The 12,343-nt window shown below is 39.8% G+C and overlaps 1 protein-coding gene across 5 annotated transcripts in view; it reads right to left on the bottom strand.

Moving 5' to 3' along the window:
- Positions 1-12,343, bottom strand: part of VPS13B (vacuolar protein sorting 13 homolog B) — a gene marked incomplete at both ends in the record, with an annotated part of 778,321 nt that overhangs the window by 75,753 nt on the left and 690,225 nt on the right. The gene's annotated exons all lie outside the window — the stretch shown is intronic.

The following is a 12,343-nucleotide window of genomic DNA, read 5'->3' as shown; positions in this document are numbered from 1 at the left end:
CCTCCCTGGAGTGAAAAGCCTCCTATTTCTTTTCCCTCTTTTTACTTTCAGCAAATACCCACTACAACCACATCTACATTCACATTCAACCTCACTCTCTCTCTGGTCTCAAAGCAGGAGGAGGCTTTTGTGGTAAGTTAAAAATGGCCACAAATTCTCTTAGCAACTCGCATCAAGAGGTTAAAATCTTGTTCCTTATCCTTTGGATCTGGCCTCACCTTGTGACATGCTCCGCCTAGTAGAATGTGGCAGCAGATACTGTGAGAGTTCTGAGCTTAGGCTCAACAGGCTTTGTAGTCTTTGCTCTCATTCTCCCAACTAGGCTAGCCTGCTGGAAGGATCACATGGAAGAGAACCCTAGCCAGTGGTCTGCCAAGTATCAAATATGTTGGTGGGGCAGTCTTGGACCACCCAGCCCCAGCTGGCCTACCATGTGACTGCAGCCTCATGAGTGAGCCCAGCTGAGATCAGCAGAAGAACCTCTTAACTAAGTGCACCTAGATTTCTGACCAACACACTCATGAGCTAATAAATTTTTTAAGGTCACTAAAGTTTTATGGTGGTTTGTTAAGCAGCAATAGATATTTGGTATAAACCTTGTTCCATCCAGGGTCAATTCTTCTACTTGTGGTCTGGATGCCTTCTTCTTCTCCCCTTCTGGGACCTGATGCTGTTAATCATTCTTCCTCTCTTCTGCATCACCAACCTATCTGCTATTTACTTCTGCTCATATATGAACATGCCTAAGGTACTTTAATTTAAAATCCTTGCTTGACCCTGCAGCTTTCTCTAGCTAACACCCAATCAAGATTAAAAAAAAAAAAAATTCATGCTCATTCTCCCTATTTCCTCACCTCCCATCCATTTTTCAACCCACTCAATCTGATTTCTAACCCTATCTTGCCACTGAAAATGCTTTCCTTGAGCTATCAGTGACCTCCCAATTGCCCAATACAATGGTTTCCCCAGTTCTTGCTTCACTCAATCTCCTTATGGCATATGACACTGATAATTCTATCCTTCTAGATAGCCTCCTTGGCTCTTAGAACACGATTATGTCCCAGTTTTCCTGCCATGTCTTGGTTTTCTATCTTCCTCTTCAATGGATCCCATTCCTCAGCCTAACCCCTAAATTCTATGGGGTTTAAATCCTTATGGCAGCTCAGCCCCAAGACAGCCCCAATGATCCATGTCTCCTTTTATTTGTGCCTTTGTGTAGTCCCCTCCCACAATGAATAGGGCTGATCTGGACAACCACTAGGATATTACAGAAATGATAATTAATGACTTCTGAGCCTAGGTCATAAAAGACACCATGGCTTTTGTCTTGTTCTATCTTGGATAACTTGATCTGGGGGAAGCCAGCTGCTATGTCTTGAGAGTACTCAAGCAACTCTTTGGAGAGATCCTTGTAGCAAGGAGCTGAGGACTCCTGCCAAGAGCCATATGAGGGAGCCATTTTGGAAATGGATCCTCCAGCCCAGTCAAGCCTTTAGATGACTGCAGTTCTAGCTAATGTCTTGACTACAGCCTTATCAGATACTCTGAGCTAGAACCACCCAGGTAAACCACTCCCAAAGTTCTTGGCTAATAAAACCGAGATAATAAATGTTTGTTGTTTTATTTACTGAAGTTGTGGGGTAATTTGTTAAACAGCAATATGTAACTAATACAGAGTGTGGTACCGCAAATGGGGTACTACTGTAACAAAAGCCTAAAATGGGGTGGGGCGGGGCATTGGAGCAGGCCTGTGCACAAAAACCAGAAAGACTTGAGAGTACTGGTGAATATCTAAGGTGCTTCAAAGATACTATTAATTGAAACTTGACGGCTTAGAGGAGGCTGCCAGTGAGGAAGTGAGGAAAATGTTACTGGAAACTGGAGGAAAGGGGTTTCTTGTTATGCAGTGGCAGAGAGTTCAGCAACACCATAACCTGCAGTAACATGGAAAGCAGAAAATGTGCCTAATAAACCATGTGATCTAGCTAAGGAGATTTCCAGGCAGTGCTTAAGTGCCTCCTGGCTTTTATCTGATGCTTATATGAAAGTCCAAGAGGAGCGATGCACGCATGAGGAAGAACTGTTAGATAAACAGGAGCCAGGACTTGCTAGTTTTGAAAATTTCTAGCCTTCCAGATGGAAATGATGTTAAAAATCAAGAAAGAGCTTCCAGGCAAAGATCAAATCCAGGACACAGCCAGGAAAGCTGGTCTAGGGAATGAAGCTAAGGATGTGGTTGTAAAGTCCTCTGTTAAGATCTCAGAAAGATCTAAATTGGTGTCTCAATGAACTATTCAAACAATAGGGCTTCTGAAACACTTAAGGGTGATGTCCCCCAGCAGTGTGGGCAGAATCCCAAAGCAGAGAAGGAACTGTCTTTAAGAGATGTGGGTGTGATTTTGTCCACAGTGCTGAACCACAGTAAGATTAACAAGAGACCTACAGTGTTCTTTAAAGAATTATACTGGCAGAAACACTGCCAACTTAGACTGAAAGAGACAAAGACAGTACAAAATGTAAAGGGGCCTTTAAACTTTCATAATTCAACTGGTAGAAAGCAGGCTGAGAAAACTATGAGGAGCAAACAAAGGATACTTTTCTCATGGAAAAGGATGGATGACATAGAGGCTTGAGCCAAAAGTCCAAAGCCAGGAGCCATGGAAAATTATTCCCAAGCAGCAGTCTGAATGATTACTGATTAAGAAAATTCCAACATTACCTGTTTGGATTTCAGAATTTCTATGGATCAGTAACTCCCATGTGTCTCCCATTTTCTCCTCCTATGAATGGGAGTATCTATAATAGTTATCCTACGCCTGTACCACCATTGTACATTTTTCTACAGCAAGAGCTAACTAATAACATCCTCTGATCTTAGCACTCTTTTCTTGGGCATTCGTGTCTATTCCCACTGCTACCTAGGCATTGATGAGAGGCCAAATCTTTACCTCTAGCCCAGACTATTACATTCAATTTGCCTATTCAATATGGCCACTTGGAGGTCTGGTTAGAAAAGAGAGAGGAAAGGAAAGGCACCTTTGGATACACAGAGCTGAGTTCTTTAGTAGGCACCTTATAAATGTAATTTCATGGCATATTCACAATAACTTCTTAATTTTGCAGAAGAGGAAGCTGAAGCTCCAAGGAATTATGACACCATCCAATTTTACACAGCTAAAAAACCTTAGGAGTGAAATCCAGGTATTTACAGCTTCAAATCTGTGCTGTTTCTAATATATCGTCCTTCCTGCCTCCAAAGTAACCTAAAACTCAAATGTGTCCAAAATGGACTTTAGGGACACTGTGCTGTGCTCTCACATCTGCCCCATTCTCTGTATGGAAAACATTGTCCTCCTACTCATTTCCCTGTTGTGGCCAAGTACACCACCACCAACCTGTCCCCTAAGTCTGAAACCTTGGAGTCGATCCAGGCCCTTCTCTTCCATGGTCAATTACCAAATCCTGGTGATTATAACCTCCAAAATATCTTCCAAATGGATCTCTCCCTAAGAAACCTTCTCTTAGCACGTTAAAGATTTTGTTCCACTGTCTATTAGCCTCCACTGTATATAAAGAAAAGTCAGTAGTTATTTGAATTGTTGTTTCCCCTATAGTTTAACTCTGGCTGCTTCAAGGTTTCTCTTTATCTTTGGTTTTTAGTAGTTTCATTATGATGTACCTGGGTGTGAATTTCTTTGAAACATCTGTTTGGAGTTTTTCCTGAGCTTCTTGGGTCTGTAAATTTCAGTCTTTCACAAAGTTTGGGAAGTTTTCTGAGATCATTTCTTTAATTTTGGGAGCCCCATTCTCTCTCCTCTCAGTCTCTTATTACAATTACTCATATATTAGATCTTTTGAAATTGTCCCACAGGTCCCTGCTGTTCTATTCATTTTATTTGAATCTTTTTTTTCCTCTCTTCTTCAGATTTGATGATTTCTAGTGATCCATCTTCAGGTTTACTGACTTTTTTCTTGTGTCATGTTGTATTTTTATTTCTGAGTAAAAAATTACCACAAATTTGGCAGCTTAAAACAACTCACATTTATTATCTCACAGTGTCTGTGGGTCAGGAGTCCAAGCAGAGCTTAGCTGGGTTATCTGCTTATGGTCTCACAAGATTGCAACTGAGGTGTCAGCTGGGCTGCATTCTTATTTAGAGGTTTGACTTAGGAAGAATCCGCTTCCAAGCTCACTCAGGTTGTTGGCAGAATTTATTCCCCGGTGTCTATATTATGCGGGCTTTGACTTTTTAATGACCAGCACTGGCAGCCACCTGCAGGTGCTGGTGGCTTCCCACAGCTCCCTGCCCCATGGCCCTCTTCATAGGCAGCTGAAACATGGTAATTTGCTTCTTCAAGGCCAGGAGGAATGTATGTATCTCTCTCTCTCCTCACAAAAGGGCCCAGTCTCTCTTTTAGCGCTTTTACCTGATTAAATTAGCCCACCTAGAATCACCTCTGTTTTGATTAACTAAAAAATAACTAACAGATATAGAGAAATAGTGGTTACCAGTGGGAGAAGAGAAGGAGGAAGGGGCAAGATAGGGGTAGGGGATTAAGAAGTACAAACTACTATGTATAAAATAAATAAACAACAAGGATATATTGTACAGCACAGGGAATATAGTTAATATTTTATAATAACTTTAAATGGAGTATAATCTATAAAAATTTTGAATTACTCTGTTGTATACCTGAAACTAATATTATATTGTAAATCAACTATACTTCAATTGAAAAAATGTTAAAAGATCAACTAATTTAGAAATTAATTATACCTGTAAAATCCCTTTACTGTTGCCATAGTTGCTTTAAAGTACAATATATGCCTAATAATTCCAACCTCTGGGTCACATTGGTGTTGGAATCTGTTAATTATCTTTCCCTTGAACTTGAGTAACTTTTTTTTTTTTTTTTTGAGATTCTTGAGATCTGTCAAGTAATTTGGAGTCATATTGTGGACACTGTAAATGATGCTATGTTGTGGACACTCTGGATTCTCTTATAATTCCTCCAGAGTGTTAATATTTTTAACAGGTGATTAATTTGTTTAGAGTCAAACTAAAACTCTTACACCTGGGTGAGTGGCAGTGCAGATTAATTCAGTTCTTTAAGCCTTGGGTACAATCTGTTTTCAGTCTGCCCCATGCATGTGTGGTTCAGTGGTAAGCAGACAGGTGGGCCAAATTTCAACATATTATTTCCCCATTCTCTGGCTTTCCATTTTCCAAGGTTTTCTCCTCACTGTCTAGCAGCCTTGGTTGCCTGAGCTCTTTCACCTGGTACCTTGGGCCAGAGAGACAGTGGGCCACCCCTGCACTGCTACGACTGTGGTTGCCCTCAAAGCAAAGCCAACAAAAAATGGGTAAATCGTTCTGTGCAGACTACTTGCTCGAAGATTCTATTCACCTCCAAAATCTGCCTGCCTCTGTTTGTCTCCAGAGGTAGTTGTTTTGAGTTTTGCTCACAATTTATAGCTGTTATCCACAGAAAGATCAGTCTGTTAGGCATTTTCACCAATCTCTGACTTCTACTCTGTCTTGGCTCAGTTACTATAATCTCTCTCACTCCTGGACTATACAGTGATGCCCATACAACCCTCTGCATGTATTCTCAGCCTCCTCTAGACTGTCTTCTCAACTACATGACGGCAATCTTTCCAAAATGCAACTGTGATCCTGTGACAACTCTACTTAAAATCCTTCAGTAGCCAAAAGCTGCCCATCACATTTAGTTATATCTCCTCAAAATGAACAGCCAGGCTCTTCAGAACATAACTCCTCCAAACAGTGGTGTGTTGGAGCTGGCTCATACTTGCTTGTGAAAAAGTATTGCTAAATACTCAGGAATCTCATGAGCTGGTTGTTAAATCACTGGTAGCTTGAAATCAGCTATGGTAGGAGTACTTACACCATGATAATCAGCCAACCCTGCAAATCAGGGTACTCCCATCACCACCAAAGAGCCAGTTTCCTAGCACGCATCTCTTCAGCATGGCATGCAAATTTATGCCTGAGTTTATTCTGAACAAAACCTGAATTCCCTTGAACATGGCATGCTGCCTGCCTGTCTGTCTCCCTGGTTCTGCCTCATGTGCACAGCATACAAGGGCCCTCATGGCCTTCATCTACTTTACTGTCTTGCAATTCCACACATGTACTCTACACTGTAGCCAAATTAGTCAAGTCCTACCATGCCATGTTGTTTCATGCCTCTGTGGCTTTCACACATGTTGTTTCCTTTACCTGGAACCGCTTCCCCACTGCCTTTCCCTGACCTAACACTTATGCAAACATGAAATTTCAGTACAAACATGCCTTCCACTAGGAAGCCTTGGCAGATTCCCCTCCTCATGTTAGGAAACATTTTCTTTGAGTTCTCATTAAGACCATGTCCATATCCAGATGCAGCTGATTGTACTTCCTGGTCCTCTTGCTCTTCTTCCCTATGGCTAGTGTTTTAATTGTTACCCATCATTTCTCCCTGTCTGGATGCCACAATATCCTCATAGATATAGATCATGTCTATAATAATTTGTTTACTTTTCTGACTCCCTCATCAGACAGTAAGTTTCTTAGAAAAATGTACATATTTAATTACATACAATAGGTCACAAGAAATGATCATTTATTGATTAAAAATGAATGGGAGGGAAGGAGACCAAATAAGCAGCTAGACAGAAATAATGGCAGAGAGGAGGGCTTGTGAGTAGACCGAGGCAGGCCTTGGATGCCAGATAATTTGGGTATATTTAATAGATGATGATGGAGGCTGTAAATATTTTTGGACAGGAAAGTATCAAAACATTTAGGAAAATGACTCAAGTTGTAGTCTGCAAGGTAGACTGAAGTGACGCAAAGATGTAGCTAAGAGAATAATTGATAAAAACTATTGCAATAGTTCATAAGAGAAGCATTAAAAGTAACCATTCTTGATATATTGGGTTGGCCAAAAAGTTCGTTTGGGTTTTTCCATAGCATGCTACGAAAACCCGAATGAACTTTTGGCCAACAATGTCATTACACGTGCCACTGTTCTAATTAGCATTTGAAATTCCTGTCTTTTAGTCTATATATAAATATTTTCAGGGTTTTTACTTAACTTCTCTCTGATTTAATAATCTATATCCTTTATTTTAAAAAGTTGAGAAGTATATAAAAATGTAATACATTGGAAAAATACCACCTTAAAAAAATACACCATTCAGAGGCAACCACTGGTAACATTTTGACATATCTTCCAGTATTTTGACATATTTTCCAGTATTTTTCTATGCATTTATTCTTATATTGTTAAGATCATATTGTATGTGTAGAATTTTATGTTCTGCTTTTCTGACTGACATGATATGGTGGCACTTCACCTTCCTATGTAAAAATTTAAAGGTCCCATAAAAGTTCATCTCATAGATATGCCAGATTTTACATACCTATTTCTTTAAAAGTGAACATTTTGATTTTAGATGGTATAAGTCAAATTATAATAAACATTTTTGTGTATAAACCTTTGCTTTAATTTGGATTGTTTCCTGAGAGTAGATTACTAGTAGGAGATTTACTGCGTCAAAGGCTATGACCATTTTAATAGCTATAATGCTTCTTATCAAATTGCTTTCTAGAAAGGAAGTATCAATTCCATCTGTACCTTTAGTGCGTAAGAGTGTCTTTTCATTGCCCTTTCTAAGCAAACTGTGATATGCTGTGTGCCATATAATAGTAGGGGCGAACATCTGACAAATTTATCGGTTCGAACAGTTTTGCCAACACAGAATATTTACCTGCATCCCTAAGTCTACTTTTAAATTTTTTAACTTGTGACTGTGGCAACAAGAAATGTGCTCATTCTCTAGGTATATGTGTGCACATGCACTATATAAATGGATATGGAAAGAGTGGTGACTGAGTGAGAAATGACAGTCTAGCCAATAAAATTGACAACTGGCTGGAATTTCCCTAACATAGGTAGATACTCAAAAAACCATCACTTTTCCTTTAGGCAGGAGGAAAAATGATCAGATCTCACTTTTAAATATTTTTACATCCAAAAATAGAGAACTGCGGAACTTCCTGTCTATATGGGCTGAGGACAAGAACAATATAAATATTTTACTGTTATGTGGTAAGCACAGGTTGATTTTATAAGTGTTAGATTTAAACTATTACCTGTCATTTCATAATTTCTGAAAAATGCTACCAAGTTTTCAAGTGATGGGAATCCCATTTAGATCAGAACAAAGACAATTTTATGTCAAACCTTTAGTCTTCTGAATTTTGTCCACTGAGAGACCTGAGAGCAGGGGTTGGCAAATCAGGCATGGCTTGTGGGCCAAATGTGGTACACCACCTATTTTTGTATAGCCTGTGAGCTAAGAGTGTTTTTTACATTTTCAGATGGTTGAAAAAGGTCAAAAGAAGCATACTAGTTTGTGATGTGTGAAAATTATTGAACTTCAAATTTCGTTGTCTATAAATAGAATTTTATTTAAAAAATTTAAAATTTATGTCACACTCATTTACAATAAATTTTAAAATTTATTTTAAAATTTTATGGCACATAGTCAAACTCATTTGTTATCGTTGCTTTTGTGTAGAGTTGAATAGCTCTGAGAGAGGCTCTAAGGCCCTGAAAGCCTAAAATATTCACTGTCTGGCCCTACACAAAAAAGTTGGCCAATCTCTGCCTGATGAAACTAATGTCTGATTTACATTTTCTTCCCTAAATCTGATTACTTTGATGAGTATTTCCCAGGTGCTCTGCTGCTCTTCCAAATTGATTCTTACCTTGTTGCATTTCACATTTTTAAATATCTACCATTTTCACAAGCTTATAAAACTTCCTACTATATCCATTTTGGGGCAATATTTTGTTATTTTCTATAGCTCTGTCTAGAGCTCATTTCCACCTTGACTGATGGTTTGATTACTAAAATTAAGTCACTCGTAGTAAGAATTCTAAAAAAAAAAAAATGTGTAATCTATAAATTGGGCTTTTTTTTTTTTTTTGTGGTACGTGGGCCTCTCACTGTTGTGGCCTCTCCCATTGCAGAGCACAGGCTCAGCGGCCATGGCTCATGGGCCCAGCTGCTCCACAGCATGTGGGATCTTCCCGGACCGGGGCACAAACCCATGTCCCCTGCATCGGCAGGTGGACTCTCAACCACTGCGCCACCAGGGAAGCCCTAAATTGGGCATGTCTTGAGGGTAAAAGCAAATGTAATTCCTTACATACAAGATAGAGGCATTCCTTTTTCAAGCAGTTTAATTACCTAACAGTGCTCTCTCTTAACCAGAAAAGGAAGTTAACTTAGTAACTTGAACAGCCTACACACAAGTCCTACTATGACGGAAGCACCACTAAAGTCAGTTTGGCTAAATTAAACAAAGCTTCCCTTGACTCTGAGCTGCATATACTGCCCATATTCTGGGGAAAGATTCCATAAACTCACATATCCAGTCCTTAGATTCAACTTCATATAATGTGAAGCACTTCTCAGTAAAGAACTGGTTACTGTTCTCGTCCAACCTGATCTGAAGTCTACTGAATTGGAATATTTAAGGGCCCTTTATGGTGGCATATATGACTGTGCAGCTGAATATTTTCAATTATTCCCTAGGAAAAAGCTTTGTTTTTCCTTTGTTTGCTTAGGCAAGCAACTGTTGTGGGATATCCAGCATTTTAAGTGATTCTGCCTCAGAGCATGTGTTAGAAACTATAAGGAGAGTTTATAACATTTCAATTCTAAAAGATTTTTCAGCTTTGGATTTCTGGAATTGGTTGTGTCCATATTTTTTTCCATCCTGTTGGGACTTACTGTTGATAGCAACCTCCTGTGTGGTTCTAAGACATGCTGACCTCTTTGAAACCTTTCCAGGTGTCATTGCCACTTTCTTGATCTCTGCAATATAAGCTACATTGTTTAGTGGAGTTAAGTTCTCTGAACTTTAGAAATCCTCCCTGAGACTATGAATTGAGTAACACCCAAGGTAGCATAAACATGCAGACACAAATGTTCCTAAAACCAAGCCTGCTGGGCAGTGCAGGATATGACTTGGAGTCTGGAAAAAGGAACAGTTTGCTCACTTGTGAGTCTATGGTGCAGTTTGAAGCTAAGTGGTTAGCTTTTCTGATCCTCAGATGTAACCTCTCATTAGAACACAGCAGAATTTGCAATTGTGGGTGTATGGAATTCCATGAAGACCCTCTGGGCCCATTAAGACCTGTCTGGCTTCAGAGGGTCGTAAAACACACTTCTTTACGTAGCATAGGTAGCTGTAGTAAAGAGACACCTTTTACAAATACGATCTAAGTTTTAGTCTAAAGATTATAATGACTGTAGCTCATTTTAAAATTTGTATCCAGAGGATGCAGTTACAAATTAAAAAGAGGAAAAAAAAGTTTAATAGACACCTGTCTTATGTTTCCAGTTTGTCATTAAAAGGTTCTTATTGTTTTTGGTTCTTAAAGCTTTGCAAGGGTTCATACTTGTATCAAGAATCCCATATTAGTCTAGCTTTAAATGTGGAGTATTATACCAGTGATTTCTCAGCCCTTCTCTTAAAACCTCACCATTTGGCTCTCCTAACAGATGAGTCATGCTGCCAAAACCTAGAAGAGTTTGACAATGTTGTGGAAATAACACTATATTGAGAGTGAAAAGACATGGGATTCAGTCCCATCTCTACCACCATCTTACCTTAACATTTCTGTCTCCTTACCTATAAAATATGCATAACAAAAAATACAAATCACACAGGGATATTATGAAAACAAGACTAGTAATAAATACAAAAAGACCCAAGTGCAGAAGAGTATAAATATGAAAGGTATAGTGTGGCAGTGGTTAGTCATTCTTTTTTGCTGTTTATGTCCTTCCCATCTAGAAACCGTACATCCATAACATGAAGACTACTGTTCCTCCACACCCCTGAGCCGTCTGTTCTTTTTTTTTTTTTTGCGGTACGCAGGCCTCTCACTGTTGTGGCCTCTCCTGTTGCGGAGCACAGGCTCCAGCCGCGCAGGCTCAGGGACCATGGCTCATGGGCCTAGCCGCTCCGCGGCATGTGGGATCTTCCCGGACCGGGGCACAAACTTGTGTCCCCTGCATCGGCAGACGGACTCTCAACCACTGCACCACCAGGGAAGCCCGAGCCTTCTGTTCTTACTATCACCCTTCCCATCCTGGCTCCAGTCTCCAGGGAATCTTGAGGGTCACTGAGGGCCATGGTAGTCTATTCAGCTTAAAATGACTTGGAAGGGAGGTAAGCTTCCTCTGCTTTGCTTTTTATTGGCTAAGGCCTGCAGCGTGTGTGTATGAATGGGTGAAGTGGCTACAGGTACAGTATATGATCACACATTACTGCACCTTCTCAGAGGTTTCTTTCCCATCACTACTAGTTCATTTCTGGGAATGCAATGATCATAGAAGCCTTTCGAAGCTCTAAAAGGCTGTACAACATGGATTGCCTCTGGGTGGTTGGAATTATAGGTGGTCTTTTTCTTTTTCCTTTTTTGGTTTATATATCTGCTCTATGTTCTTACTTTTGCAATTAATAAGAAAAAAAATTACTTATTTTTGAAACGAACCAACCAAGCAACCAATTGTCTTTTAATGATGTTATAAGGGGTAAACAACCAAACGACTTAAAAACTCGCGTACACAGACATTTCTCAAAAGGAGGATTAGAAAATAAGGGCACGGGCTTTCCTGGTGGCACAGTGGTTAAGAATCTGCCTGCCAATGCTGGGGACACGGGTTCGAGCCCTGGTCCAGGAAGATCCCACATGCTGCGGAGCAACTAAGCCCGTGTGCCACAACTACTGAGCCTGCGCTCTAGAGCCCACAAGCCACAACTACTGAGCTCATGTGCTGCAACTACTGAAGCCCACGTGCCTAGAGTCCGTGCTCCGCAACAAGAGAAGCCACAGCAGTGAGAAGCCCCTGCACTGCAATGAAGAGTATTCCCCCTCGCCACAACTAGAGAAAGCCCACGCACAGCAAAGAAGACCCAATGCAGCCACAAATAAATAAATAAAATAAACTAAAAAAGAAAAAGAAAAGAAGGGAATGTCATTCATTCTAAAAATACAAGTGCAATATCATATCATATGAGACATTTTTGTAAGAACGTTTATGAGAAAAGGAGGTATGATGCCTTTATGTCCTGTTAGAATAACCAGAATTAAATAAATAGACTTAAGAAGAACTGCACTATATCTACTTTTCCAAATTTTATACTAATAGTGTGGCAATATGATGAAAAAGCAAGTAAGAAATCAGAATCGAGCTACTGAAAAAAAAAAAACAGCTGAGGGTGTAACATATTCTAAAGCTGGTCTATAGACG

This window comes from Hyperoodon ampullatus (genome assembly GCF_949752795.1).
Source record: "Hyperoodon ampullatus genome assembly, chromosome: 17".
Taxonomy (NCBI): Eukaryota; Metazoa; Chordata; class Mammalia; order Artiodactyla; family Ziphiidae; genus Hyperoodon; species Hyperoodon ampullatus.
The sequence above is the reverse complement of the archived record's forward strand: the minus strand, read 5'-3'. Positions and strand labels throughout refer to the sequence as shown.